Source organism: Sphaeramia orbicularis, chromosome 7, assembly GCF_902148855.1.
Source record: "Sphaeramia orbicularis chromosome 7, fSphaOr1.1, whole genome shotgun sequence".
In the NCBI taxonomy this organism is placed as follows: Eukaryota; Metazoa; Chordata; class Actinopteri; order Kurtiformes; family Apogonidae; genus Sphaeramia; species Sphaeramia orbicularis.
The window spans coordinates 38,821,463-38,849,412 of NC_043963.1; the positions used below are offsets into that span (position 1 = coordinate 38,821,463).

The 27,950-nt window shown below is 39.9% G+C and overlaps 1 protein-coding gene across 2 annotated transcripts in view; it reads left to right on the forward strand.

Annotated features, from left to right (window-relative positions):
* The window catches only part of myt1b (myelin transcription factor 1b), a 104,976-nt gene that overhangs the window by 36,448 nt on the left and 40,578 nt on the right, over positions 1-27,950 (forward strand). Inside the window, exon 1 of one of the 2 annotated variants that reach the window (XM_030138708.1) lies at positions 14,290-14,308. The exons of the other annotated variant lie outside the window; for it this stretch is intronic. The gene's annotated coding sequence lies outside the window, so the exon portion shown is untranslated. Of the gene's footprint in view, positions 1-14,289; positions 14,309-27,950 lie in introns of those variants that run through there. 2 annotated transcript variants of the gene reach the window in all.

Consider the following 27,950-nt stretch of genomic DNA (forward strand, 5'->3'; position numbering starts at 1 on the left):
GTCCGTGTCAGGGGACTGAAGCCCGGATCTGAGGTGAATGTAAAAACCTTGTCACTCTTCTTAAAATCTGGTTCATTTACAGCAGGTGTGTCAAACTCATTTTAGTTCAGGGGCCACATACAGCCCAACATGCTCTGAAGTGGGCCAGACCAGTAAAATAATTACATAATAATATATAAATAATGTCACCTCCAAACTTTTCTTTATGTTTTAGAGTGAAAAAAGTAAAATTACATGATGAAAATGTTTACGTCTTCAAATGATCCTTTTAAAAATGTGAATAACATGAAAAACTATGAACAAGCTGAAATTTATTAAGAAAAATGTGCATTATAACTTACAGATCTCAGTGGATCTACAAATACACAAAACATTTATTAACAGGCAGAATATTGCTAAAATTGTACTTCTTTTAAGACATTTCATGTTATTCATATTTGTTCAGGTTATTCACATTTTTTGTGAAAGGATAGTTTGCAAATAGAAACATTTTCATGTAATTTTACTTTTTTTTATACTAAAACAAAGAGAACAATTTTGAGTTGTCAGTATTTATAGGTTATTACGATAGTATTTTACTGAGTGACCCACTTGAGAGCGAATGTGGCCCTGAACTACAATGATTTAATATCTTCAGTGTAATTTTTGCATATCACAAATTTATCCTAGGGGCTGGGTTGTACCTTTTGGTGGGCGAGTTTTAGCCCACAGGCCATGTGTTTGGCATCTGTGATATATAGTGTTCTTTGTGCAGATACATGTTGTCGTGGCCCAAGCAGTCAAACCACAAAACACAGGTTTAAAGTTCCAAAAAAATTGATTTATTTTCCTGAAAAAAAAAAAAAAAAGTTTTTACAAAACAAATAACTGAAGTAAATTAAGTTATAGGGATCTTAAAAGAGGTCAACAAAATATAACACCACTGAAAGATAAAGTTATAAATCCAGACATCAACTCAACTAACAGACCTGCCAGAATGAGGCAATGGGGGCAGCATATATACTCATGGCTCAAACCACAGTTAACACACAGGGGGAAAGTAAATGGACATCAACTAAAACTAACACAAAGAAACCCTAATTCCCCCCTGATGTACAAGCTTTTGGTCTGGTCTATGGGACGGACTTCAGCATAAAACCCTGCTCCGCCCTCAGCCCCATCTTTTAAGAGAAAGGAAAATGTGACCGCTGAAATGTTTTTGAGACAGTAGAACATGGTCTTATAAATTGCATAAAATATAAAAGGGAAAGAAGAAATATGACGAGGAAAATAGAGGTCATGGGAGAATCATTCACTATAAAAGATATTCTAAGCAAATCTTCAGAACATAGACTCATTACGCATCTTTTTGAGTATTTAAAAGCCACTAAGATTCATAACAGAATATAAGGTTTGGTTTTTTTTTTGTCCCCATATAAAACAATATCATTTGTATAGTTACAACCTGTAAACCATAGAAGATCATTCCCATCCGGAGGGTGGTGGAAATGCACTAAAAAAAGTTTGCAACTGCCCTTAAAAAACAAAGAAGAAGAAGAAGAAGAAGCCCCATCTTTTGTCTCTGAGCAGGAAATGCCACCCAGCAGCTAGATAACTCAAAGAAAAGAAAATGAATTAATAGCAAAATGACAAACAATGTAAACTAAATGTGCATGCTCCATCTAACAGCAGTATATTATCAAAGTGCTAATAAACCAGTTTTAAACAAAACAAACTATGTGTGTTGTGTGTAAAGTAAGTGATTGCAACTCAAAGTAACTGACCATGTGGTGGTGGTGTTTGTGAGTGTGTAACTGCTGCAAACTTTTGTGTGGCTGTGGGCACGCCCATCACACATGTTGTCACCGAATGTTGAGCATCCTGTTCATCGTCTCTCACAAATACCAGCTTCCCCTCTTGACCCGCAACTATAACATTCACTCTCATCTCACACTTTCTTTTCTAATTTCCATCACCCACTTTTCACTGCAGTTCAATTGTGATCACTTGAAAACTCTTTGACCCGCCTGCGAACAAACCTTGCATCTGGGGGGGCCTCGTACTTTTTTTTCACCCCCTCTCGTCAGTCCACAACCACCCACTGATTAAAGCTGTGAAGTATCCTGCAACACAGGACAGGAATCAATAAGTGAATTAGACTCCACTCTCAGCTTCCTCTCAAGCCAGGCGGCCTCCAGCAGCCCCCAAAACCAGCTGCACGGGATAATGGGCCTGGACGTGGGGGAGTGGGGGACAAAGAAGCTTTGAAGTCATGTGATATACTGCTGCTGGTATGTTATTACTTTACTACACACTACTCAGAAGCAGTAACATGACTACAGGTACATGCCATCAGATTCTCCACAGGAGGCATCTTTACTAGTGAGAGAACCGCTTTGAATGGAGTCATAGTTTTTTACTTGTTTATTGTTTTGCAGGGCCATAGGCAACAATCTGAAACACTGAGGCCATGAATTCAGATGGCTGTCTTGTATTCTTTAATCCTCTTCATGAAAAATTGCTGTGAAATCTCTGATTTTGTTATTTTTTTTACTTACGTTCCGAGAAAAAAACACAACTTAAAAGTCTTCATAGATTTTGCTTCATTTATATTTTAATAGTTAATTTAATGTGTGATGTTTAAGTGGATTATCTTGTCAAGTGTTATTTGTTCTCTCCTTGTTCTCATGTTAGTGTCTTCATTACACCATAACCTCTTAATATTCACTCTTTTATGTTAACTCTAACCATACAATGGATCACCAGTAACCAGTGGATGTTAAGGTTAAACTTAAGTTCATTGAAATAATTCTAAGGGATCCTGGCTGAAAATAATGTACCATATTTGTGATGTAATTTTAATTAGTATGCTGTCTTAAATAACTGTAATTAACTATGAATGTGTGAGAATAAAAAATATTCATGTTAGACAGGTCTGATATTTTGTATTAGCGTAACGTCTTTTCCATTAAGCCCTTAATGCTGCAGATCCTCTCAGAAACTCAATGTGATGCCACTGTTTTTATGCCTTTGTCTCAGGGATCGCTGTGCCTGGAGACATTATATTTTTAGGTTGTCTGTCCATTCATCCCAGTGACTCTAAAATCTCAAGAACGTCGCAGTGGAATGTCTTCAACTACAAACATTCACTTGTACAGTGGAATGAACTGATTAGAGGTTGGTGGTCAAAGAGCACTGTGACCAAACAAAACACATTTTTGTCCATAAATCAAGAATTTATATGTTAATTATGACATAGGATGTGAAACCGGATAAAAAATATTGAAATAATCACTTATCTCAATTTTATATTTCTAGATTTGTATCTGAAACGTCAGGTTACCTCTGACATTGTGATTTTCTCTATAAACTCTTCACTGTCCATCATGCAACACCACACTACTGGAGCCTCTAAAGCAGTGTTTTTCAACATTGGGGTCGCAACCCAACTTTAGGTCGCCTGGAATTCAAACAGGGTCACCTGAAATTTCCAGTAATTGATGAAAAATAACAAAAATACTAATAAAAAATATTTTTTAATTATTCAATGTATGTATGGGGTGTTTTATAATTAAACCACACACTTTTCCTAATAAAAATCAAGTTCAAATAAAATGCAGGCTATAATATCTGTATATCTTGACTGACCTGATCATGTGACCGTGTGCGTTACTATGTTTGAATCTGTCTGGACACAGTCACAGTCAGAAAACTGGACCAAACAGAAAATGGAAAGATTTCTTCACCTGCCTGGCCCCACGAAGATATCTCCAAGAGGAAAATGTCTCCGTTTTGAATGTCTGGGGTGACCAGAAATTTGTGATGTTAAAATGGGGTCACGGGCCAAAAAAGGTTGGGAACCACTGCTCTAAAGGATGAAAACACTTTTTTCTCATTTTAAATGATTCACTGGAGTCATATGTTGTGAAATTTTAAAGTATACCAAAAAATACATGTAATGATTATTCTTCCCTCACAGGGTTTTGCTATCTGGTCTGTCTGTATCTAACAAAAAAATTTAAAAGCTTGACCTTTGCCATATGTCATTCTCCTTGAATGTGGTCCAGATCTGAATCTGGATCTTAATGTAGGTAGTATGGTAATAGACAGTCGGGTGATGTGGTTTGCACTCCTTCCTCCGGGTTTCAGGTTCAACTCTTAGTTAGACCAGAGCCTTTCTGTATTGAGTTTACCTGTTGTCTCCTCACCATGTGGGTTTCATTCACTTCCTTCATTAAAAACAGGTGCATTTAGGTTAATTCCCCTGTCCGTGCCCTTGACTACAGTACTCACCAAGATTTGGGTTTGGTCCCTGAGCACCTTCAATGGCAGCTTATTGCTAATGCTAATCACTAATGCTAGGTGCTGTGAGTGTTTTAGGATGGGTGAAATGACTGAATTTCTCTATGGGGATTATTAAGTGGGTTAACCTTAATCTTATCTAGAATTTTATAAAGGATCCCTGTGGTGATTGTGCTGGATTACCACAGCGTATATGTAGTGGCATGCAATAGTGGAATATGTGCCACCATTCATAATGAACTGAAAATATTTTTACACTTCTCACACAGCAATATAACAGATCTCTAATGTGTTTTGTGCATTTCTTCAGTAAAAGCAGCAGCAGGTTTCTGAGTTACTGTAGTGAGATGATCTGATCTCATTTATTTCCTCAGGGACACTTGAAGTGCTAAAAGTCTTGAAAAAAGAATCAAACCAAAAATGTTTTTACACTAATGTTGTGTCTTTCACCATTGCTTCAGCAGAAATAAATCAAACTTACAGCATGTTAGAGTTTAGAAGCCAGACCAGCAGCTAATTCCACTGACATCTGTCTTGTCATCTGTTATTTTGTTTGTCATTATTTCCTCTCACTGTGGACCAACCTTACATAATTAAACTTAATAAACTCATAGGCATATTGTTAATGCTAACAACTGATAATGTAATGCTGTGGAATGTGCTGTAAAATTCCATACTTACACAATACTCCAGCCATTTAACCTAAATGTTGATGGATTCAGAAAATCTGTATGACACCTCTGACAAGCGGATGACAATTGAAGAAATGTTGTGGTTGTGTAGCCTCATTACAAATAGAACAACAGTGACCAGTGGTTGTTGCATTAGCTCACCATTCTCTGTGTTTGGCTTTTTAATAGTGTGATAGTACAATTTTGTTGTAACCATAACAACCTTATCTTCAGCATAGGTAGATAGTGCACCTTTTGACATTTTTGTCATCTCTCTGAAATGAAGACAGAAATTGCAAAGAAAAAAAAAATGTATACCTGCTGCATGACAATATCTACCAACATGATCAATTTGTAGCTGATCTGGAAGACGATCCATTACTCAGAGTGTATTTTTATTTGTAAATCTTCCATATTTAATGTGCATTCAAACTCACTCCAAAAATAGTATTAACACTGAAATGACATCCACCACAAGTAACTTCAAATCCTGGGAGTATATTTTAAAGGTCAAGGAATTGACTGATAGCAGATATACAGTATGTGTCTATGTATGTATACAATATAATACAATACTGTGGAACATTGTGCTCAACATTTTTGGGTGAGGGTAGGGATGGGAATCAAGAATTGTTCTTTTTGAGAACCGGTTCCCAGTAGCTCAATTTCTTGGAATCATTTACCCGCCTGCTTAACAGTTCTGCTTATTGATTCTGCCTTTGTTGCACATGCGTGATGATGTCACCCGTATGCTGCATTGTTTTGGTTTAAAACATAGCCAACATGGTGTCGAGGCAAAAACGCTCCAAAGTATGTCTATGTTTCATGCGAAAAGATGACACCAGGGCCACTTGTAACACTTGCAAAGCTTCCATTCCTTCAAAGGGGGGGAAATCCCTCTAATATGCTAAAACATTTGTCCACACAGCATTCAATTCATTTGCAGGAATGTCACATGTTTGATACACTACTTAGCCATGCTTGTGAATCTAGTGGCAGAGCAAACATCATGGCATCATCCAGGCCCAGTTCTGGGGGGGGGGGAGGGGCATCCTGCCCCTCAAGTAAAAAGTTTCCGAAAGTAGTAGAGGAAAGGAAAATGAGGTGCACAACAGCACGAGACATAGAGGAATTAGTAAAGCATCTTAAGTTTCACTTTCACTTTGTTTAGTTGTATGGTGTGAGCCCCCTGTCGCCACTTCCATCACCGGCATGTGCCCCCTTAATATTCCTCATTGCCACCTCATATTTGACTATCTGGAACCGGGCCCAGCGTCATCTGTTATTATTATTTGTGCATACTGTATATGTTATATTTTCTGTGCAAAGATGGAAAAATAAAAAACAGTTGATGCAAACAAACCCGTTTGTACTCTTTATTCCCTCACCCCATGAGAATCAATAAGAGAATTGATAAGGAATCGGATCGATAAGCAAAATTGATAATGGAATCGGAATCGTTAAATTCTTATCAATTCCCATCCCTAGGTGAGGGTCTGCAATCCTTGAAATTTTTGAGTCTGAGTCTTCTTTTCATGGCCTTTCCTGTTGATATGGTGTTGAAGGTAGTGCTCATCTGTTTGTCTGTGCCCCCTCACAGACCTCATTGTTACTTGCTGGTTTACTTTCATCAATATTTATATGATTTTTTTTAAGTTGACATTAGTTTTACAAAAATGAATTATACAAAATTAATTAGGTGACTAGTGTGCATGTGCTAGTTCCGGTGTCTTTGTGCTTAATCGCACATGTTTGCATATTTAAATCAAAGAAACCACAAATATAAATATCAGGAAATTAAATATTTGTACAGACAATGACTCGTCTCGAAAGAGAGATTCTGAATCTGCTTGTTCTCGGCTCTCTGATACCGCCAGGAACACTCATTACTCATTACTTTGTGTTTGTGTTAGTGCCATGTTTCTCCCTCTGTTTGGCAGCGGACCGGTTGTGTTTGTGCCACACTCTTAGCGGGGGTGTGATGTCATATCACAGTGCCATGTTCTGCTGCCTCAACGGTGCATCTGCTGTTGATCTTGAGTTAACTAAGAAACACCACGCCAAGTCAGGCCTGAATTAATGGGATCATCACCATCAATAATCAGCGGAGTCATAAAACTGGGCGTCACTGTTATCGGTTAGAAATCGCTCCTTGTTTTAACATGTTGATGTTTTAAGTTGTTTTGTCAGTTCAGTGACTGTGCTTTTACTGAAACACAGAGGAATAAATAAATGTAAATCTCTTTGAATCCTACCAAAGTTGGAAAACCTAGACTACGGGTACCTTTTTTTTCACAATTAATGTTCAAATTGCTGATAGTACTTGATGTGTTCTTTTCTCTGAGTGTATGAAAACATCAATCCGTCTTTAAACATTTTCTGTGTTTGCTCAGGGGCTGAGCACAGTGATTGGGGTCGTACACTTAGGGTTTCATAGCTCAGCAGGCAGCGGAGAATGCATGGCACACTTGTGCTTGTGTTGTCTTTCATCCTGTCAGTCAGTTCATTCAGTCAATTTTTCATTCAATTCTGACTTCACAGTGATGTGATATGAAAGCGTTCAGCGTGGCTGACATTTTGCAACATGCAAACTGCTGATGATATTCTTGTGATCTCCTGAGCAACAAATGCAAAACACGGAGAAGATTCTGTGAATAAATGTCGATCAGCCTGCAGCTAGTGAACAGGTTACTCTGCAGTGTGTTGGTTGTGTCGAGCATTTCTCAACTCCTCAAAGCCTGATGTTTTTGAATGTTTGAATTATATATGAAGTGAAAATCTTGAAGGTGAATATCCTGTGAAAAGCAATCTTATATATCTTTTTCCTTTCACTCATACCAGACCTCAGTGGAACTTCGTTTCAGTACAAATAAGGCCATTATTAATAGAAAGAAAAGCTCATGTTAAACAACCACATAACTTCAGAATAAAGTTATCATTTGTAGGTGACATATCATATTTTTCACACAATTAGATGTCTTTTAACTGATTTGTATTTTTAGTGTTCTTTTCAGCATCGAGAGATTTTTAGGCAATTATTCAACATCCACTAATTGAAAATGGTTCATAAAGGTGAAGTCGAATTAGCTGCTGAAAATGGATACAGTGCATTAAAAGTATGAGAAAAACAGTGTTTAAATAAGAGTCTTGGTATTTAAAACTACATTTTGAATAGATTTATTGAATTTTTTTCTGAGATTTTAAATGTGTACAGTTTTTTTTTTTTCAGAAAATGTCTGTCCTGTTTGCCATAAAGCTCTTAATACAGCACATTCTGACAGAAATTAGTCGTCCAGCAGCAGTGTAAGAGCGGCAGCATTGATGTCCTTGGATTTTTTTGTTTATAAAGCACTCCATTCTGTTCACCAATAAGATGATCACTACTCATACTAATTACCATTTTCTTTGATTTATTCACTGGAACCATCCAAAAATGTGAAATATTTTACTTACTGTGGGCTATTATTTTTTTGTGACTTGCTTGAAAAATGTGAACATACAGTACTCACTGTATACTTTGTATGTGTATACCGTGCTGCTTTGAAATGAAGAACAAACTATCAGACACACAGATGGATTTAGTAAAAATTAGGCAGAAAAGGGTGCACACAATTCAGGTGTCCAACAAAAAATTGTTTTGTACCTTTCAGTCATTTAAAAGGCACTTAATCTAGTTTGAGCAGTTGCACCAAAGTGATGTGACAATCATTCTACACATACACAGAAAGTAGAGAGGGACTGTGATTCTGAAGCATAAGCAGGTCCGTATTTGGAAAAATTATTTTATTTTCTGTGTTTTTCTACCCTCCTTTTGGGTGATTCATACAGAGACGCTGAGTCCACAGATCATTTCAGTAAACCACCTACATAGATTAACGTCCAAGCCTGGCCAGAACATAAACATGCCACAAATTTTCTTCCCTATTGTTTTGTCTTACAAAAGTATTTTTGTTTGTGTTCACACCCCACTCTGTTGCTCCCTGTACAGTTGTATAAATATTGGCACACATCTTATGTTGAGTTTTATGCTTGCTTTTGATACATGTGCACACAAGATTGCAAAAAACATGTCAACTCGTGTGTTCTTAGTAGCAGTTTCTCAGTGATTCTCTCAACATATCTGTATTGTGCATGTTGGTACTGTATGTACATCTGTGTATACTTTGTGCGTGAAAGCTGTTTCCATTAACAAGCGCTCTGAGTGTAATATTGTTTATTTGTCACTGTACATCCCTGGGGTGTGTGTGTGTGTGTGTGTGTGTGTGTGTGTGTGTGCTTGTGAGTACATCTGTGTGCATATGAGCATATGTGAGTAAATGCTATTTTGTAAGTGTGCGCGCACATTTGCTGCATGTGTTTCTCACTCTATCTGCAATTTGTTGGCAATTTATATTGTTTTTCAGAATTCTTATTATTCTCTGTGAATTATACAGGGTACATCATTCATGTGTATGTCTGTGTGACTGTCTATTTGTTGCGGGTTTATGTACAACAGACTCTTCATGCACATGTGTTGCATTTTGCAAATACATTTATGACCGCGTGTAGATCAGTATCTGTATTCTGTATGGTTGTTTATCTTCCCAGCTTGTTGATGGTTCAGATCAGGATCCAGTGCTGCTGGCTGTTTCTCTGTCAGTCCTTCCACATGCAGCCGCCACCCCTATTAACACTTCCATTAATACTAGATCACAGATGGAAATCATCCTCTCACCCCGCAGATGCTTTTAGATTTTGATGAGCATTTTTATTCCTCTCCCAGCGAGAGAGGAGCAGTAAAACAACTAGTTTTATTGATGGTTGAGGAAATCTGCCACTGCTTTCTTTCCAGTGGTCCTCTTTTTTTTCTTTTTTTTTTTTTACTTTTTCTGCAGAACACATGCTTACTTTGCTAGGGCTTCACTCTGAGACCTACTCACGAGGAACACAGTGTTGAAGAGGAGGAAGGGCAGAAGAAAAGAAAAAATAATTATGGGAATCATTGGTGTGTACAGGCAATGAAGAAAAAACTAGGGGGGTTAGAAGGAGAAGGCAAGTATATTTGTCTCATTTGCATTCAGGCCTTTCAGCTCCTCAAACTTTCAATCTCTCCAGTTGCGATCCCTATGCGCGTACTTGACAGACAAGAGACAAGCCGCATGGAATACCAAGTGGCTCTGCATGTTCATATTAGCACACGACGTATAGCCACGTATATGCATACACACGAGTGCACACACACGTGGACTTTCGAATCGCCCACAAGCAGGGAACCACTTGCGTGCAATCACACACTTACGCGCACATACATCCTGATTCCATTACCCAACTCCTTGTCACTCACAAACACACACATTAACATTCATGCTCACACATACCTCCCCTCTCAGATAATCGCTTGAATGCACAAACATACATGCATTCACACATAAACAGATGCAAATTCCCCTTCAATCTCACAAGGCATACAGATATCACAAACATAAACTATTCAAACATGAGGCAAAAGCGAGACATTCTTATAGATACACAAAAAATGCACATATTAAGAACATACTTACAGTAGAGGACACACACAGAGCTGCTTACATGTTACTGTAGTGATGTTTAAACACATCCACACAAACAGAGGCACACATTGTGCTAAATGATTTGTTTCCTCCTCCTCTCTGATGCTTATGAATAATACGAGAATCTCAGGGGTACTTTTGCTTCACATAAATAAGAATTTAGATAGAAAATTGCATTATTAATCTGTGGCTTCTGGCGTTGGCTTTTCCAGTAAAGAATTCATACAGTTTTGCAAGTTTGCAGCCTCGCAAGAAATGAGGGCCTAAAGGGTTTGACAAGTTATGAGGCACTGGGTTTCAGCGTTGGGAAGACAGCCAGAGGTGGCGTTGCATTTGGAGAAACTAGTGTAAGCACACATTAGGTGTTACAGTTCCACATTTCCCTTGCAAAGCTGTTTTAAAACAAGCTGTTTAGTTTACCAGTTACCTATATGTGCAGGCCTCTGTGACTACAATACCCCTCAGATGTGTTAAATTGTTATTACTTGAAAAACTCAGAAGTCATTTGGGCTATATTTGAAATTTAGAAAAGGCAGCTGCAAAGTATTTTTTTTGTGCTGTTGCACCTTACTAATCACTGCCACCCTGAAACTAAACGGGGAGGTTTACTTAAAATGCAAATGGAATTCCACAATGGTTTTTGTAGTCTGTGTTATGATGGTTGCATGCAGGATCACAAGTGTAAGGGTCAGTTTTGAATACATATATTTCTTATTAATGAGTTTGACAAAAAAACAACTTCTACATCATGACTTATGATCCTGAAAAAAAAAGTTTGAATAAATATGAGTATAAAAACCACAAATTCATTCCAAATAGGAATGCAAATAGAGTCTAAAATACACATACATAGCTATATTAAAGCAGTTCATGAACACCAAGTACCCAGAATAAAGTTTTCTCACTTTATGACATGTGATTTTCATCTGCACATAACAGAAGGGATATAGGAGTTGTGTGAAAACTTACAGCTCAGGTGTGAAGATTCATCGTTTATGTTGAAGTGTTCACTTTATCAAAGTCCTTGCTTCATTTCGTCTTAAATATTCACTGTGAAACATATGTAGACTGCAACTTTGCTCTTTCCTTTTGAAAATAATTTTCTCAAATTTTTATGGTTGCACATAGTGTACTTTACGGTGTTTTGATCACCTCCTTGTTTAATTTGTTGAGTTAAGAGCTTGAGCCGAGGTTTTTATCCACTCAGGTCCCATACTTTTTTTCCACCTCTTCTATTTTAAAATGTTCTGTATTTCCTCAGCTCTTTCTTCCTATTCTTTCGGTTCTCCCCTGCCCTCTTAATTCCCATCTTTTGTTTTGCTCCCCAGATGAATTCAGATGAAGAAAGCCTTGCTCATCTTGCTCCATTCCAGGTACAGCACATTGCTGTGTGGCCTTGGCCCTTGTGGGGCGCTATAAAGAACATGTCAGAGAAGGAAACCATCTCCATTTATATGTCTCATGTGAGTGCTGCCACACTTTTACGACTGACAGTACCATTCAACCATAAAACTATACTCCCCTCATATCTGTGAAAATGCACACATAGGCTACTCAGCCTTGCTGAAACCTACATACATTCAGAAAAAGCTGCTTATTGGCTTCAAACATGTGACTCACTATGGCTGCATCTGACAAACAATGAATGTAATAAATTTCACAAAACCATGAACAAGACAAAGGGGAAATAGAGAGGCTCTCTCTGACTGCATGATATGAGTGCTCTTTAAGGCCAAATAACCCCTCTTTAATGCATGAAAAAGAATTTTCAACTTTATTAGTGTCTTTTAAGGAGAGAATCTAATCAAGATAAAATAAGAAATGTGTGTGTGTGTGTGTGTGTGTGTGTGTGTGCAGTTAGTGTATTTGCACACACAATCATATTTGTCTCTACGTGTGTTTAGACATATCTGCAGCTCTTTCGTCAGAGTGTGTTCAGAGGGGGGTTGTGCACTTGCAGACAGTAGTGTGCCTTATTAAGAGGCACAAAGCCCTCGGCAGGTGCTCCCTCCCTGGCTTTGTCTTTCCTGCTCTCTGCTGTTTATTTGTTCAACTCGTAGAGAAGTCCCCTCTCTTTTTGCCCTCGGGGAAAACAAAGGAGCTGACACACAAAGACAGGACTGCCCCTGCATCCTGGCAGCAACAAAGCCAGCTACACATGTCAGGGATGGCATGGCACAGAATGGCAGGTGTTCCATGGACGGGAAAACTAGGAGCCAACTTTCCTTCTCTCTCTCTCTCTCTCTCTCTCTCTCTCTGTCTCTCTCTCTCTCTCTCTCCTCCCATTTTTTCTAATCTTGATGTTGACAGACAGCGGTAGAGTCAGTGCAGAGGTGTAACCATCGGCTAATACACAGCTGCAGGCAGGAAGAAGTATGCAATTATGTACAGCTGCATATGCACATGTACATCCAACCCAAACTTTTGTATTAACTGTTACCAAGTTCTTTTATGCTTCTTTTTTAATGTAAACCAACATTACTGGCGACATACTGATTCATTTATCATTTCTCCCAAACTTGCAAAAACTTGCAGCTACTAAAAAGTTGACCAAGGCATGTGTGATCTGTGGAATTTGCTTTGTTACTAATACGCCTCAGCTAATTAGGGAATTTGACCACTTGTGTCTTTGCACGTGGACTAGAATGATATTTCTGGCATTAGCGCCTTGTCAATATGGACCAATACACCCAGGATCAATACTTTGTCAATATTTGTTTTTCTTGCTCTGCATTTGTGTGTATGTATGGGTGTGTGTATGTCTGTTTGTGTGTGGAGAGAGGGCTGCTTGCCAGCTGTGCAATCTGTTCAGTAATCTCAGGTCTGGGCTGTACACACACTCCACAATCTGCTCCGGTAAAACTGGCCTAACCCACCCACCCACTCTCACACACACATGGACATACACACTTTAGATCTATACTTATGAGGACCAGCCATTGACCATAATTACACAGTGAATCATTTGAATGTGAGTTTTTAAAGTCAAGTTTGGCCTTGAGTAGTAGAGTTCACACAAATATCTTCACAAGGTTTTTCAGAAACACACACTCAGGTTTTATGTTTTTATCCAAAGTGTCTGTGGAAGAATCTGAAATCTGTCGGCCCTCTAGTAGTGAACATTATTTCTTCATCTCTCATTGTGCGTGCTGTCTTTCTCACAAGTATCCCTCAAGAATATTAAAATCACTGCTCGCCACGCACTGCTACTTCCCAGCAGCTAACCCACTCTCTCCGTGATTCACAATAACCCTTATCAGCCCAATTTCCCTTCTCTCTTCCCCTTGCCCATTTTAACACGACGCCCTGTTTGTTGTTTAAATGGAAGGGAGAGAAAATTGGCCACTTTTGCCGCTCAGAAACTCCCGCAGCTGTCGGTAATCGCAGCGTGCGTTATGTGTGTGTGTGTGTGCGCGCCGGGTAATGTGCAGTTACCACAGTAGGGGTGCATGGCGCGGGGGCGTGGAGAGAGGGGTCATGGCGTGCGGCGGAGAAAGCGCTATTAGGAGAAAATGATAGGCCTGTCCCTGAAACTCCATTACACACCAAACACTTAAAAGACTGGACTGGCTTCATTACAGGGCAACATGAATCATGTAGCACTCACACAAGCACTGCCCTTTCTCTCTCTCCCTCTCTGTGTCCCACTCTCCCTCTCTCTCTTTCTCTCTCTCTCCCCAGCAGAGCCTTCTGTTTAAACTGGAGGATCGCCAGGAAAAGAGGGAGAGGGATGGAGAGGGAGGGAGCAAAGTAAAGAGGAGCAGAAGAGGCTTCAGCGTTGCCTAGGGCCAAGCCTGTTTGCCTCAGGTCTGACAAATGAGAGGAGGAAAGAAAAAGAGGAGAGGAGCAGAGGGAGTGAGGAGGAAGCAGAGGAGAGTTTGGGAGAGTAGAGAAGAGGAAGAGGAGGAGTGACTTGTCAGGGCATGCTGAAGTCTATGTGACAAAAGAAAGGATCAAAGTGTGACAACAAGAGATTTGTTCAAATGTGTGTGTCTAAGAGGGAGAGACACTAGCCTGTACTTTTTTTTGTCCGTCTGTGTGACTTTACGCACTTGTGTAAAGACAGACAGTTGTCATTTGTGTGAATCATGCACGTGTCCTTATATGTGTGGAGAGCATGTGTTTTTATTTGTGTGTACGCATATGAAACGACCATTTGTGTGTGTGTGTGTGTGTGTGTGTGTGTGTGTGTGTGTACTCCAGAGCGTGTCGCAGCATGCTGCCAGAGGGCCGGGGCAGCGAGCCAGAGCCAGGGCACAGCATGACACTCCGTCCCGATCTGTGTTGTGACTGCCTCAATTACCCATCAGCCTGACAGAGAGAGAGAGTGGGGGGGAGAGAGAGAGAGAGAGAGAGAGAGAGAGAGAGAGGAGAGAGAGAGAGAGACAGTGAGTATGTGTAGATGTCGACAGAAGAAGATGATTTCTTGTTTTCGTGTATTTTATCCCCTGTATACGGATATTTCCCAAATCTCCACTCATTTTTTGGAGTGTTCTCATCTGCCATTTCACAGGCACTTAAACGCAAAACTACACTTCACTGCATCCTCTATGAAGCACCTAACTCCAACCCTAACTCTCTTATGTCTTCTTATATTCACACTCACTCAGTCAAGCCAACCAGTTGATGCACTCAGGCTTTTATATGGTTGCTCTGACATGCAGGAAAGACCTACCTGATGTCAGTCGCATTTTCTCTGGGAAAATTGTCAGAAGTTATGATGACATAAAATTGTGTTATGCTCCAAGGAGGAGCAGCACATTTATTTGAAGCAAATTAGTGTAACCAGGGAGCACAAAAAGTCACACAGAAAAATATCTAACACTCAGCACTGTTTGATTTAGAAATGATGACTTCTAAGAAGGCTGTAGAAGACATAATGTGGCATAAATATAACAGTTTTATCAGACTGAGTTAAGACTATATGATATAACCAAAATCTTAACATCTGATACACTTCATTTCACAGCTGCATACAATAATAAATACAATACTTTTAGTGGAGTATTGTCACAGTTTGGTGTCACTACTTTGTGTGTTATTGTCTCATCACCTGTCAAATGTTTAATCTGTAAACCAATTTGTGCACTTTAACTCATGCCAGTATTAAAGGAGTGATATTTTGCTTTTTCAAATGGAGTTATGCATTTTAAAACATTTCCCTGTGGTCTACATAAACTGTAAATGCTATGCTTGGGTCTGATTTCTTCATTAATTCAACTCCACAGGCCCATCTTCAACCCTATTTCTGAGTAATGACACCAGAAAGGTCGTTTTGAGCACTGACCCTTTAAATGCACAAATCACTTCACGCCCCACCCCCTCCAGGTTGTTAGCTGGGTTGTAGAAATCCACTCGATTTCTGCCGAAATGAATATAAAGGTAGCTTTGCAGCACCTGGAGGATTCAAATTCAAACTTTTTGAACTATTAGGGTCCAAATACACAAATAAATGTACCACAGACAGTGGGTTTAGCAGAATATGACCCCTTTAAAATCTGCAAGTTAATAGAATTTTTTTACTTTACAGTCTTCCATTTTTTTTTTGTTAAAATAATATAGCACTAAAAATCTGTAAACTTGATGTGTACACAGGACCTCCAAAATATACACTGTTGTCCATGAAGTTGGAATGATTTGTTTTAGACACTTTCTTCTTTTTATTCCTATTTATACACATCAGTCATCACCTTTGACCAGCTGCAATGATTACATACTGAAGCCTAGTTACACTTTATCTATCAAGAATAAATCACGTTGTAATAATCACTTCATGAGATGAGGTAAAATATAATTTATTTTAATTTCATGGGTAACAGTGTATATAGTTTGTATAAAATGATGACATGGAAAGCCCTATGCCTTACTTCACTGTGAATTATACAGTCATATAAAATATACTTGTTCCTTCTTTAATTAAACATGTAATATAACATAAAATATTAATGCCTAAAAATCACAAGTGTGGTTTTCTGGTGCATTTCAGATTTTTCCAGCCCATACCCTGTTCACTCTCTGTGTCTATTTGTGTTGTTTTCATGCACTTTTCCTGCATACGTCTACAGTGTTTAGAAGCACACAAAGTGTAATTCAATTGATGAGAAATATATGTCTAAAGAGTGTCGTTACACCGTCTTATACTGAATGCACACTGTTAAGACATTTATGTCCACATTAATGCATTTACATCACAAACTGGGACAGCAATGACCGCCAGTTTCACTCATTGCTCTGATGGTGGAGTTAAAGATAAACATCACTTACAGTTCATTTTTATCATGAAATAACTGTGTACGACCTTACTGATGTTTGTGGAACTAACTCCCTAAAGTCCCATTTTTTTCTGCACATCATCGATCCACATAACAGTTTCAGCAATAATAATCATAATAGTAATGGCAGTTATCACATCAAGGCAGAATTTTCAGCTCCAGATCATTACCTCCTGGTTGATATCGTTAAATGTTTACGTTTAGTTAAAATGCTAAACATCTAAGCTAATACCTTAAGGCTGGATGATATTTAAGATGCTTAAAGCACCTTTGTTGACAGTTAAACTAATAGTGTATTGTGGGGATTTGAGTTTCCTCACATATCAGTAAGTTGCCTCTTACATTAGATCTTCATCTTTCTATTTAATTGGGCCCAAAGCAGTGATTCTAGGTAAATGCAATAATACCTCTGATTTAATTTTCACACATTCTCATTAAGATACATGCTCACAAATTTTAGTTGCACATGTTTTTGCAGAATCGTTCCCCTGGTTTGTGCAACTCCTTATAAATCCACAACATGAGGCTAGACAACGTGGCATGAGAAGCTGTCTTGGCTTAATGCGTATTACATGTTCCATGGCAAGTCTTCAAACTCTCATCCAAATAGTGTTGAGCTTCTCTCTGTCAATACTGAAAACATTTTGTCTTTCACACAGTACACTGTTGCAGTTTTAAAGATTCTTATTGAAACTGGATTCTATCAGTTGCAGAGAACATGCTGAGAAAACTTAAAAAAGGAATGCAACATCTACTTGTGGGCTCTTGAGTTCAGCTGATCATTCTTTGTTGTGGTACGTGAGAAGCTGTCATTAGAAGAAGATGGTTTTATACTGAAGTGCTCGATACTTACCGTATGTCACTTACAAAAAACTGGGGAGACAGCCACATATATGGTCATTCACTCAAGCTGTGTTTGAACATTTTTTTAGGTAAATGAAAAGCAATAAATGTAGCACTCTGCACAACACCTGGGATTATTTACATTTTTTTCATCTCATGGAAGTGGAGTATCTCAAGAGGGATTTGATATTTTATTAATCTGTGCATCATAGTCATGTGTTAGTGGCTGCATTATCAATGTCATGGGGTGATGAGCCCTGTGAGTTAGTGAATTTCACATAGTGTGTCGGGTAAAAACAAGGGTTTGTGCATAAGGGCGGAGAAAAAGATAAAAGACGACAGCTTCAGTGAGCCATCTTGAGTTGGATGAGTTGGTTACTATGGATACCATATATATATATATATACACACACACACACACACACACACTCTACCAGTCAAAAGTTTTAGAACAATCCAATTTTTCCAGAATTTCATTGAAAATGATGCAGTTTAATGTCTCAGTGTACTCTGAAATTAAAGGCATAGAACAAATAAACAATTGAAGGTAAAAAAAGAAAACCATGGACTCAATTTAGAAACCAAAATGTATTCTAAACTTTTGACTCATCAAAGTAGCCACCTTTGACAGATATGACAGTTGAACACACTCGTGGCATTCTTTCTACAATGGAAATCAAATATTCTTCAGAAAGTTCTTCCAACTCTGTTGCAGAAGTTCCATAAATGTGTAACACTTGTAGGTTGCTTTGCTTTCACTCTTCTGTCCAGTTCATCCTGAACCAGCTTCGATGGGGTTTAAGTCTGGAGACCTGTGCTGGCCACTCCTGGTTTGCAAGCATACCATCTTGCTCTTTTTCTTAAGGGAGTTCTGGCATAGCTGGACTGTATGTGTTGAGTCATTATCTTGCCTGTAGGATGAACCCCCTGACCACTAGGCACATCCCAGAGGGTACTGCATGGCATAGCTGCAGAATGCTGTGGTAGCCGTTTTCGTTCAGGGTGCCTTTCACTCTGTACAAGTCACCAACCCTGGATCCAGCAAAACAGCCCCAGACCATCACACTTCCTCCTCCATGTTTTGACAGTTGATGTCACACACTGAGGAACTATCCTTTCACCTACTCGACGGCGTACATAAGTCCTGTGGGATGAACTGAAGATTTCAAATTGGATTCATCAGTCCATAACGCCTTCTTCCAGTCTTCAGTAGTCCACTGGCGGTGTTTCATGGCCTGGACAAGCCTCTCTTTCTTATTCTGAAGTCTCAGCAATGGCTTTCTTGCTGCAACTCAACCCATCAAACCTGCAACTGGAAGTCTTCTCTTCACAGTTGAAACTGAGACTTGCTTACTACGACCACTATTGAGCTGTACTTGAAGCTGTTGTCCTGTGAGTCGCCTATCAGCACAGCTGTTGACTCTCAGAACTTGTCCCTCTGATTCTGTTGTGGTTTTGGCTCTGCCAGACCTCTTCCTGTCAGCATTTCCCCCAGTTTCTGAGTGCCTTTGGATGGTGAAGGAAACTGGACTTACTGACACCTGGACTTTCTTGGCAATTTCTCTGTAGGAAAGACCTACATTTTTAAGTGTTATGATGGTCTGTCTCTCTTCTATCGTTAATTGTCTTTTCCTCGCCATTTTTATAGTAACACACTACTTTCTGCAGTACAATACTGTTCAAATAATGCTCACAACAGTATGGTACTAAAATGTGTTCCAACACTACCTTTATGCAGACACAGGGGGTTGGAAGTAATTCAGAAACGGGACACCTGTAGGAATTGGTAGCACCAACTTTCGAGGCTTGATCAACCTCCATTGCTGCAGAACTGCTTTAAGTTGTTAACCCATTTCTTATTCGCTGGAAAACGCCTTTTTGTATAATTCTGAAATGTACATTATTTTTCAGTTTTGTTAAACCTTACCTTTTTTTTTTTATCTGTGGCAGTTCACCGCTTACCTTTGTACCATTTCAAGCTGTTCATTGGACTTGAACTGCTTGAATTTCAATACAAAACTGGAAAAATTGCGGTGATTTTGTGGCAGCTTTTCCAAAAAATTGTGGTGAAAGTTGTGATGATTTGAGGCTTCATTTATTAAAGTAACAGGAACCTGGGCATTTGCAAAATAGCTAGAACAGTCTTTTTTGAGGTTTTAGCCTTAAAAAGCACCAGGAAGCAATGATTTTAAACAAAACAGGCTTTTTTTTCATTCATTCATTTATTTGTTTTGAGCAGAAGAAAAAATTAAACATTTTTTGCGTACAAGGAACTAATATCAGCAAATACATTAATAAAGATGATTAAGACAAAATAACAATTGCCATGTACCCTAGTAATAACAAAATAAATTCAATATGTACTACTCAAAAAGGAGTGGGAAGAAGAAAACTTATTAAATCCCACCCCCATCTCATATTTATACAACACAACACATGACTTTTGCTTCCTTAATGATATAGTAGTATATTTAGGATTAGGGTTAGATGCATAACATGGTTAGATGGTTACATGCACACACAGAGACACACATGCACATAGAGACACACATGCACACACGGACACTGACATGCATATTGAGGTTTTACACACACATCACATGATCACGTGGTTTTCTGTTTATGACGCCATATTGGTAGGCAAGCTTTCCTTGGATCGTACAATTGCCCATTGTTGGTGATATTTATCTTTCTCCTGTGTAGATCTACAATAACGTAAAGCTTTAAGCAGTGTGATCATGGTAACCATGTGTTGCGGTTGGTTGCAATAGATGAGTTTCATGTGACGTATGCATACATTAAGTCTTGGAGGAGGAAGTCACGCCGAGTTCGTAGCGTGTTAAACGATGGCCCTGCTAAACTCCTGTGTGCTGTTTATTACTTAGCTTTCACCAATCATAAGGTAGGCAGAAAGACCGCTGGGTTCCATTGGTGACAGCGGTGGTTCTGTTCTGCCAACCGCTGTTTATAGTTATAACCGTGGTTAGCGTAGCTTCTCAGTATAGTTAGCCTGCATGTCTGTGGCGCTTAGCGGTGTGGAAAAAAAGAATTGTCATGTGGTACGGTGATGAAGACCCCTTTAAACCTACCAGGAGGGCTTCCCCTGACCTATCACCCTATAGAGAGTGATTGTGGATCTACCTGCTCCCTTTGAGTTTCCTCAGCTGGGTGAAGCAGCTGGAAGGGGCAGTCGGAGGTACGGCGGGTGACACCGGTGAGTTCAGCGGGGAGCTGGTGACAATACTCCCCACCCATCTGTGCAAGTCTGCTTTTCTACTATGGGACAGCCTTCCCGATGCGATCAAGTCAAATTATGCGGCCGTGAAAGAGAAGATGGGATCGGCTTTTGGACAGAGACAGTTAATGGACCGTTTTAGAGCTAACATAGCGGCTTGTTCACGAGTTCCGGGGGAGAGCCTGGAGGTGTACGCGGCTGATGTGAGCCGGCTGGAGCTGGTACTCGTGTTTTTGCCTCCGAGTTGCGCGCGCATCACTGTTGTTAGTAAACATTGAAACTCATCTATGGTGCCTTTATCACAAGCAGACATACTCGCAAATAACAAAACACGCAAACACGAGTCCAAAGAAAAACACGATATAAAGCAACAGTTCTGACTTTCTGGATCCAGATAGCGTGCCTACCAATATGGCGGTGTAAACAACAATCACATGACCAGTGACGTCAACTGCAAGTCCTCAATAGAGAGAGACATGCACACACACAGACTCACATGCACATGGAGAGAGACATGCATACACAGAGTACACATACACACAGAGAGAGACAGGCACACAGGGCAGCTAAACTTGGGTTGCTTTCTAGCACATAAGAGTAAACATTAATATTAACACCAACTTTAACGAATATTTTTGTTTGTGAAGTTTTTTAACTTCACACACAGACTTGCGCTTGCACTCCCTCACGCACACACACACACACACACACACACAATACACAGAAAGGAAAGCATGCCTCTACAAGTCATTTATTCTTCGCTTATATTGCCTTACAGAGTATATCCGCGCTAACCTTGATCCCTTCAGCTCCTGCTATCGTTCTGGATCCAACAGCCTCTGTCACTGTGACTTGTCTCGTCTGTCCCCTTCCAGTTTCAGCCATTCTCCTAGCATGTTTTGTGGTTGAAAAGTGTCGCGGGCGACTTTCGTTTGTGTTTCACCACAATATTGCAGGCAGTGCAGAACAGTATACCCACGCTTTTGTGTAACACATTTGAACTTTGGCAGTGATATTTCTCGGTAAATGTGAGTGTTTTGTCTTCATCTTCTCAACCGTCAACAAGGAAGTAAATGTGATGTCGTACGTGCCATGTCGAGGGGGTGGGCGAAAGGGAGCTAAGGTGATTAGTCAAATTTGCGGAAAATTCGTGGTGATTGGACGAATTGCGCGCCGCGCAGAATTCGTGGTGATTGCTTGAATTTGCTTTAATAGTTGCGATCGCAACATCGCAAATTCCTGGAGGGACTGATATATATTAGTGCTGTCAAACAATAAAATTTTTTATCAAATTAATCACAGGGCCGCTGTGGATTAATTTTGATTAATCGCGATTAAATATAATTCATTTTTAATCCATATTAATTGTGTTTCATTTTGCATGAGCAAACAGACTCATAAAAGAATGGAATATATATGCACTTAACATGTTTATTAAACACTTGCAACAGTTTCAGCAAAACAACTTGATGGGTTGGTTCTGCTGCCTGTTACTACCGGATCAACTACTCATTTGTGCATGTGGGACGCTAACTCTGCTTGGACAAACTGCCCCAAATACATTAGCAGAGACATTCAGAGTCATTCTGCGCTGCAGATGGGTTAACTGCATTAAAATTTTTTAATCAGATTAATCATGATGATGGATTAATCCGCGTTAATTTTGCCAGCCCTGATACAAACACACACACACATATATATACACACACACACACACACACACACAATGTGTGTGCGCACATGTGTGTGTGTGTGTGTGCTCCAGCTCTTGACATGCACTCCTTTAGAGTCCGACCTTCTTCAGTCCCTCCTTCACTAGCATAACATCATTGCCCACTCCAAACCTCCTCCCATCCAACATAATGACATTTGCATACAGATGTCTCACTCATGCTGATAATGCATGCGTGCGTGTGTGTGTGTGTCGGGGGGGGGGGGGGGGGGGGGGGGGGGTGCATGTGTATTTGTATAGGCTGTGACGGCAATCAGCTGACATCTGAGCACAGGTTAGGGCTTGCAGGGAAAGCAGCATGTGCAACGTTGTGAAAGAAACACTTATTATGATAATTATCACAAGTGCTGCAACAACTTTTCTGGCTTGCAGATTAAGGAAAAATAACCTACAGTAATGTGAGCACTGTGAAAAGTGAGGGGTCGGGGGAGGAAGAAAAGATGGAATGAAGGGTGAATTGAGAAAAAAAAGGATTTCTACTTTGCTGGAACAACTGTGCCTGGCAGACACGAGCAAAAAGGGGATTGAGTTGGACTCGTCAGGGCCCTGTTCCAAATCTGTGGCCCTGCCCCCACCCACCCTCTTTCACTACTTCTTCTTCTTCTTCTTGTAGCGTTTTCTTCTCTTGCCTCATGAAACAAGCCACCTACACTTTAGGACATCTGCTAAGCTGATTTTCTGGAGCTTAGCAGCACCACAGTGGTATCAAAGAGATTAGGTGAAACAACATCCAACTCTGGCTTTTGTGCCGTGTTTCAATAATGCAGCGCTCCGCGGCTCTGCGTGCATGTGTTTGTGTCTGTTTAGCTGTAAGTGCGCGCTTTGCTTGCGCATAAACTTGTGTACGTGCGTGGGTGTGTGTATTATGCTCCGTGTTACAGTGCCATAAGTCACAGAGCTGGTGTAATACAGTTGGATCTGGAGTGTGAGCGCTTCTTTACGTACATGGATTCAGAAAGCGTAACAGAGAGCTGCTTCAGAGGATCTTTTATTCTTTGTTATCGAGCCAAACCTATTATCACTGCAGAAAAATCATTTCCAGAAAATAAACTGTCGTTTGGCACTGCTGGAAATCCACTAAAGGTTCAAGCTATTTTTGCAGACTTAGGCCTAACCCTCATATATTTGTAGTTAATATGTGTATATGCATTTTTTCACACTGCATATCTATTAATTTGTTTTTCTTCTGCAGTGCATTTGGCAATGAAAGGGTGCTTTATGAAGCAAAGTGACTATATCTTGCTGCATTATGCATGCATGATGGCTAACGCTTAGTAACTATCCACACACATAATTAAGTAGTGAAATGTAATAATGTCATTTATCCCTCTGGGTTTAAGGTTTGAATAATTGGTGCAGTGTCAGCCTACTGTGCATTATATTTGTGAGTGCGTCTGTGCATGTGAGTGTGTGCATGTGTGACCAAGACCGCTTACTTGCTTTTCTCCCCCTGTATGTGTGTTTGTGTGTGTGTGTGTGTGTGTGTGTGTGCATGTGTGAGATCAAGAGAGGGACTTCTCATTTAGTTTTTTTCTTTCTTTCCAACAGCTTTCACTTTTTTGTGCTCACTAACTAGAGAAAAAAGAGTGGAAAGAGAAGTGTGGAGGGAGGAGGGGGTTGAAAGAAGAAAAGAGAGCAAGCCAAAGAGCGTCGGGTGCTGTGTCAGTCTGATATTTTCCATAGTGACAGCTGGGCCCAGAAGCTCAGACCCTTTTCTTCTGGCACACAAAGCCCATTAAGTATGCCACTCGCTCAATGGCCCCCGCAGCCTCCAAATTGCTCCAAGCTCCTCCCTAAAGTGTGGCAGCCTTTGTCATTGTAATCAGGCCTTGTTTGTGAAGTGCTGCCTGTATTTACCGCTGCTCAGGGTGCATATTTGCCCAGCCTGCTGCTGCCGGGTGAGCACAGGAGGTAGAGAGGGGGGAAAAAGGGAGAGGGCTAAAGATGGGGAAAGACTGGGGAAAGAAAAGAGAAGTGGAGAGAGAAAAGAAGAAGAAAAGATGAAAATAGTGTTTGTGAGCAGAGGGAGAGTGACAGGATGGGAAAGGGGTACAAAGAGACGGGGAGGGTCAAGTGTGGAGAAGAGAGGCAGAGACTCCAGACGGAGACAAAAAAGAGAAGAAATCAGCAGAGGGGAAGCCTCAAAGAATGTGACTCAGTGACTTTGGAAGGGTGACGGGGGGTCAGGGAGTCGACTGCATCACGGATGGGAGGGTGAGAATGTGGGGACACAGGGGAGGAGGGTGTGAGGGGCCGTGATGCTAGTCTGGACCGCAGGGTGGAAAAGGAGGGGTGTGTGTGTGTGTGTGTGTGTGTGTGTGTGTGTGTGTGTGTGTGTGTGTGTGTGGTGGGACAGGGGTGTGTGTTTGGTTATTTACAATTCCCTCAGATGCTGCATGTCTTGAGGCCTTTCAGCACTCAGATTAAGAGATTCACATCAAGCTTGAGGAAGGAAAAAACTCCAGATTTGTCTAACTGACAGGTGAAGTGACGGAGAGGTACAGCGGACAGACAGAGAAGCAGACGATGCGTGGAGGAGTGCAGCGATGTGATGCCTTTTGGCAGAGCTGACCCCATTCGACAGAACACCCCCCGCACAGAACACCCCCCCCACCCCCCTCACCCCCCCAGTGGGGATACCCAAGCTGTGGATCGGGTGGGTTGAAAAAAAAAAAAAAACAGCGTGGAGGATGTCTGTAGAGATGACGGTCATCCAAAGTGGCATCCAGACCAAACTTTGTCTGTTTCTTGGCCTTTCCTAACACACTTCCTTTCACTTCAAGTGTATGTACGTGTGCCTGTTAAAAATTCATAACTCCCACAAAAGAGAGAGGAAATAGAAGTGTAATAAGTGAGTAATGAAGAGCCAGAGGCAGTTTGTGTCTTCATCATGTTAAAAAGCAGCAGGGTATATTTTTATACACCACCAAAGTTGATTATGTTAACAATCATGGTATGTTGGATGAAGGTTTAAATGAAGAGGTTTTTTTATATATAAATCTCTTCCTTATACTGTATATAAGTGAGTGAAGCACTTAGCTGTGTCTAATGGGAGTTGACAGATATGGGTATGATCATGCTGCATGGATGTTAGAGAGAAAGAAGGAGCGAGGTTGGGGGTGTGAAAGTGAGAGAGGGATAGTAGAGTGAGAGGGAAAGAGAGAGAGAGTGAGTGAGGAAAGGGAGGGCAATAAAGCCATCGTGTTATGAACCCGATTGTTATCACAAGACCAAGAGCAGGACTCTGATGTCAAATGTCCATCTGTGCGCAAACCCTGTGTGTGTGTGTGTGTGTGTGTGTGTGTTTATGAGTGTGTCTAAATCCAACAGACACACACATACACATCTTGTGAGATCAAAGTTCTTAAGTGTTTCCAAAAATTATACACAACTTCCACTTTTATTATTACTTCAAACACAAATCTGCACATTTATTAAAGGGAAAACTTTTCCCTTCCAGCAGCGTGGTGACCCTTTTGTCTCTCCACCAGCTCTGTCGAAAGTTCTTTTTTATCCGAGATGCTGAATAATGATAATGAAAGCGTAGGAGTGAACATTTAAGAGGACTTTTGAATAATGATGATGATAAAGATGGAGTGAAATTTCCATTAATTAACTCACGCGGGTCATTTTCTCAACAAGGTCCTGTTTCCTGCTCTCCAGTATGTGTGTTTATGTGTGTGTGCGTATTTGTTTAAACTTTATTGTCGCCATCGTCTCCAGGACAGCTGGAGGCTATGTCAGAGTTCAGCTGCTTGTTATGCCGTGCAGAGAATAAGAGGAGGGGGATGTGTGTGTGGTTGTATTTTTGTGTATGCATTCATTTCTGTGGGTCTGCATGTTCCTTTGAACGAGTTGTACGTATACGTGTGTGTGCGTGTGTGTTGGGTCCTATCTGAGTAGTGGAACAGAAGGGTGGGGGTGAATAGTGAAGTTAATAGGCTAATGAGAGCACCGTGCTCACGAAGAATACAAGAGGCTGTCTGGCATCCTCAGATAAAAACTTACCGTGGCATTAGCGGAGACCCAGCAGTCCTCCTTAACAGCGACACCTTCTTTGTCCACGTACACCAAAAGCCAATTTAATAAGCAGTGAATTCATTATATGTGTGTTTCTTTTGCTTTTTTTTTGCCAAGGAAGCAGGGCTGGGGATTGAAAGGATGTAGAAAGGGGATTTATTTCCTTGAGAAATATATTCAGTACAGTAGGAGCACTGTTACAACAGCTTAATGTTTATACACTGTAGGTTACTAGATGATAAGGATAACACCCCATGGTTTAAAGGCTGGAAAACAGTGCTACAATTCAGAACTTTAAATGCATTTAGTAAAACAATACAGCAGAGTCACTATAAGTTAGGAGTAAATTCAGCTCTGTTTGGGTTTTTTTTAGTAAAAATAATCCAGGCTCATAAGTTTCCTGTATATCAGTTTGGTGGAAGTTTAGGTTTATTTAGATGTGTATGTTACAGTAATTTGGGGTTAAAATGGATTAAATTATTTTAGTTGAGTGTCAAAGTTCATGCCAAAAAATTGTATAGGTATTGTATAGTTTAGTTTTTCTCTTGCACTTTAAAATTACTTATTTACTTAATTTACTACAGTTTAAATTTAAAGTGTAAATAATTGTGCTGGATTTTTTTTTTTTTTTTTTTTACATGAATTTAACTTCACACAGTTCATGTGGCTCATCAAGACTGTATTTGAGGTTACTTTGTTTTAGTTGAGTTTGGTTGAGTTTAGTTTGTGCTTGCAGTGTGTCACTGAGATGAATTTTTATCAACTCTATTAGAGAGTTTAGTTTCACTTTATTTAATTATTCAGTTGGCAATTAATGACTATTTCCCATGCATTGTTTTCCCAGTTATGTAGCTTATGAATTAAAAAAACCTTTGAAGAAAGGGTGGAAAAACAAATTGTGTCACAAGTTGGTGTCACCTAAAAGAACATCTTTTTTACTTTGACTTTTGACAAAAAGAAGCAGATATATGGTCTCATCACATTACAGATGGAAATTTCATTCTTCAAAAATCACTGAATGTATGAACTGATTTTCTTGTAATTTGATCAACTTGTAAATTATTCATTGTAACTGTGCACCTCTGTATGCAGCCTGTATGTAGTTCAGATAATCTGACAATTTGGTTTAGTATAGTTAGTTTTGTGGTTTTATTTAAGTTAAAGTTATAATAAACAGTGAAGGCTGATTTTAGCTTACATTTGAGTAAAACATTTATAAATAGGCTATACATGGCTTAAATATGTCTATGCAGAAATCTTTTTTATTTTTTAATAATGAACTAACAAAAGGAAATGTGCATAGTGTACAATTCAACAGAGAGAAGCAGCAGAATGTGTTTAGGTTGG